Below are 4,443 nucleotides of genomic sequence, written 5' to 3' on the forward strand. Positions count from 1 at the left end.
ATTTCCATTTACTAAATTAAGCTAATACAGAAAATTAACTTCTTTGAGAGTCTGTGAGAGACATAGATTCCTTGTTCTCTGTCACTTCAATTCACATCGTATGTTAATGCAAGTATCTTTCAAACAGGATTTCTGAGAATAACAAAAGATACCAGTACAAGAAACAGGAGGACTGCAAGTAAATAACAAACTAAACTTCCCTGAAACTTTTTCTGATCTTTTGTGTTATATGTAACTTAAAGATACTTTAATTCCTGACAGTCATAGTCTATTCTAAACAATATCTTTTCTATTGATAGACATAGGTGTGGTGGTTATTAAAATGGCACAGATGTACTGGACCCTGTAAGGCCTTTTTTGGTTGTGTGATCTCTTCCAGATGGCCTGAAAAACTTGTATAATGGAAGAATAAAAAAGCAGTCCAGAATATTATCACATTCTGCTCATGCCTGACTTAAGGTACCAACCACCTTTCTTTTCTACAGCACTGCTTTCAAACCTTGAGATCCGTCAAAGGTGGATCAGAGGCTTTCATGTTGTGTATATACATAGTGTCATTTTTCACTTGATGTCGTGCTGTCTTACTTTGCGTGTCTGAGATTATTTCAATTCTCTTTCTTTCGTATGTCATTTTTTTCATGGCTTTCATGAGTTGTCTTTGCAACATGCCACAAGTCTTCATTTGCTGGAATAACCTTTATTTCTTACCATTACCAAAATTGAAGTTACTGAAGTTGGAAGCCAGAGCTGTACAAAGAGGAGCTTGGAAAGCATCCTAACTTTGTCACAGCAAAATAACATAAACCCTGTATCTTCAAGAAGTCACGCTTATTTGCTTCCCTAACCTTTAACATCATATTGCACAGGTATTCCCGCTAGCATGGAATGAATCAGTGGTTATACGATACGAGCGAGTTGTCTGCATCTGGAAAAAGACCACATTTTTTGATAGAAAGCGTAGTTCCACAATCTGCATAATCTGATTTGAATTTGCACTTTTCTCTCCCCTCTTTCTTCCTTATACAGACCTTGCAGTAAATCTTATAACAGAACCAAAATTAACTGCCAAAATATCTTAAAAGATTGTTTTTCTGACAAATCAGCTCTTTGATCTGGTTGCAGCACCACATAAACCCCAGAGTCAGCACAAGGAAGGAGCCTTTTGAAGCCTGGTATCGCATGCCAAGTTCAATGAATAAAACAGAAGAGTATGGGTGACCTTGAGTCACTCTACTTTTGTGCAGACTGGAATATTGCCAAATTCTTTTTACTGCACACAAGAATCTTATTTTTTGTAGAGGTGAAATTGCCCCCCCCCCCTTTTTTTGATTAAATGCTAGCTTCCAAACAAAAGACAACAGGAGCTATAACTGGCCTGGTTACAGTGATCATCAGCCTCCCACACTCATCTATGCGTTGCTTTTTTTCTCTTAACCTTTATTCTCTCCTCATGTGCCATCCTTGCAAGGTGGTTTGATGCCCAGGAGGCCCGCTTTCCTTCCCTTGACTGCGATGCTCCTCATCTGGAAATATCTGCTCTGGTAAACTGCCAGCACAGTTCTTCCAGAGGAGTAATTCAGATAAATGCAAGACCTGAGCAAAACTAAGATCCTTAATCCAAGTTTAGGACTGGATTAAGAGTTTGTGAACATACATACATATACTTTCCAAAATTCCATGTCCCAACACTGAACTAATACTGTAGTCCTGTATTAACTCCATAAAGATGGAGTTAACCATCTTCCCCCCCACCCCCCCAAAAAAACCCTAACAAAAAAACCCCCCACACCCCAAAACCAACAACCACCCTGAGGTAGATTAGGCATTGAGGTGGTAAGGCTGGTCGCTGCCCCTGTTCCTTTTTTGGGACACTTCAGCCTCTCCTAGCCTACCTCATACTTTGAATTTTTAAGCCTTCGTTCTCTATATGAACATATATAGTTGGTTTGAACTACGAAGAGTAACTGGGGAATGCGGAAAACTTTTTTTTTTTATTACATTAGTCATATCAACTACTTTAACCAGAGCTGTGTCTGACATGGGATGACTGAATTATCTTCTGTTTGAACTTTCTGTTGCTCTGCTGTAGGTTCCCATTCCTGTAGCAGTGACAGCCAAACGGACTGCATGTTTACTCCTCTGCTGCCACGATTTACAATGAAAAGTAAACTACCAGTGACTTCAGCAGATGCTGAAGAGGAGAGGGAAGCTGTGACAGCTGGAAAGCAAGTAAATAATTTCTGCTATACAGAGGATAGTGTCAAAAAGGGGAATTCCAGCCAGTCCAATTATATCTGTGACCTCTAGTCCGGAACGATGCTGGAAATGGTTGGAATCCATTGCCTAGGAAATCCTTAATTTCACTAAAGGAAATAAGTCTCTGCCTGCATAATGTAAAGTTACCAATGAAACTTCGCTGAAGTGCAACAGAATCAGTTTAAATTTACACGCTTTTAAAGTTTCAGCACTTGACTTTAATTGCCCTATGAGCATTTTAAACTTTTTAACAAGGGTCACGTCTAACTAGACTTTGATATCACAGCACCCTGTGAAGACAAACTCAATTAGTTTGACTTACCCCAAATATTAGAGAATACACTCAAAATAATTTACAGCCCTATTAGGCCAAAAACATGTCATGTAAGAACAGATAAGGCTCACTATACCACCAAGCTACATTAAACAGTTTGCTCCAAAATCAGCTAACTGGCTGCTCAGCATTTTAGTAGGAAAATAGTCTGCATTCTAATAAACATTATTAGCAGCTATTGGGTGTGGTAAGAATCACACTGTACAGCCATGTAAACAGGGCAAGCTCCACTTTAGGGTGGCTTCAGACTGCGTCTTAGAGCCTGTTTCTTAGGTTGCAATCTTGGTTAGTCATTCGGTTGAAGTTACTTTGAGTACTTCTGCACCCATAAAGGTCCGGTGGAGATCCGACTGTACTAGCTTGAGATTTTTGTTTGAGTACTTCTGCACCCATAAAGGTCTGGTGGAGATCCGACTGTACTAGCTTGAGATTCAGTGCCACTAGTCTACCACTGCTTTTTCCAGATGAGACAGTCTGATTATACCCATGTTCTCAGCCTCATTCTGGGGTAATATCCCTCACAGTGTGTTTCAATCTTCATTTTGATTATTTCAGTCTATAAAGTAGTTGTCAGATAACTGGTCATCCCTTTGATTTGAAAGCAAGGCAACAGCTACTTTTCTGAGCATTGAGTGACAGCGCCATCAGCAACTGAACCATCTTACCAGTCATCAGAGAGAGCGCAGCCAGCTTTTTTTGTACATTTGGGCCTGTTTTGGACTTTCTACTGGTAAAGCATGTTTACAATGTTCCCTTGGAGAACTCTGCTTTTATGATTGCACAGTTGCAAGTTTCAAGTTGACCCTGACAGCAAGCTGCTCAGCGGTAAAGCTCTGGGGAGAGAGTTCACAAGCTAATTGCAAAGCTTTGAGAAGTTCATAAAACCAGTTATGAAGGCTGATGCAAAAATGCTCAAGCCAGATCTAACGCTAAAGAGATGCCACAAGAGAAAACTGGTCATTACTGCCTGGTTATCAATATACGTGTTAAAATAACCAGCAGTGGTAGTAACTGGGCTGCAGTCAGCTCTTTGCAGCACACATACACACTTAACCTTGTTACGTAGTCACGTCAGAGAAAACAATTTTAACTCCTCCCTCCATCCTCCAACCGAAATTGGCCAATTCTTCCTGATGGTCTTTGCTGAGATTACAGAATCCATAAAAGACTACAGACTCCTCAAGACTCAGAGAAAACTGAGACAATATTTAAAAAGACTCGAGATTTAAAAAGGTGTTCACAATAAAAGACCAAAACAAAACGGGCCCCTTGACATATTTTGATGGAGGACTTGGAAGAGACTACCCAATGTATTGCCCAGGAAAAAGTGCTGTTTCACTCTTAACTTACAAGGGGTAAATAAAAGTGAAAATGCAAGTGTCTCGTTTTCATCTTTGACTTCTGTCATTCTCATCCACACTCTTCACTTCCAAAACATTCCTCCTCAACCCCATCTTTTCTTGGTGCTCCGTTTTCTCGTACCCACTTACAGCACAAACAAGCACTCACAGGTAGTGAGAAACACATGTTCAAAGACCAATAGCAGCGCACAGGGCAGGTATGTATGTATGAAATCGTGTGCTTTAAGTAATTAAGGTGCATTGCATGTAAAATCTTACCTGAAAAATGAATCCCTCAACTGGAATGGCTAAGCCTTTTCCCAAGGGAACACTGCTGGCCATAATCAGCCGTGGACAATGAAGCAAGGAGCTCCTACATCTGAAAGTCTAAAAATAAATTCAGTCTCAAGAAATCAAGTGCAAAGGTGCATTCATGAAGGGCAGATGAGGGGAGAAGTATGTTTTGTACTCATTTTTGGCACCAAAACGGTTTTTAAAAAGCTATCTCCACAT

General features: G+C 40.1%; 1 long non-coding RNA gene across 1 annotated transcript; it reads left to right on the plus strand.

The window, feature by feature from the left end:
* The first annotated feature begins 377 nt into the window (after positions 1–377).
* On the plus strand, positions 378–3,966 carry LOC103901607. Its single transcript, XR_657741.1, has 3 exons — positions 378–459; positions 2,090–2,229; positions 3,193–3,966. It is a non-coding gene; the product is annotated as an uncharacterized LOC103901607 (long non-coding RNA).
* The last annotated feature ends 477 nt before the right edge of the window (positions 3,967–4,443 follow it).

The sequence above is a fragment of the Aptenodytes forsteri genome, unplaced genomic scaffold (assembly GCF_000699145.1).
Source record: "Aptenodytes forsteri isolate BGI_AS27 unplaced genomic scaffold, ASM69914v1 Scaffold5, whole genome shotgun sequence".
NCBI lineage: Eukaryota > Metazoa > Chordata > Aves > Sphenisciformes > Spheniscidae > Aptenodytes > Aptenodytes forsteri.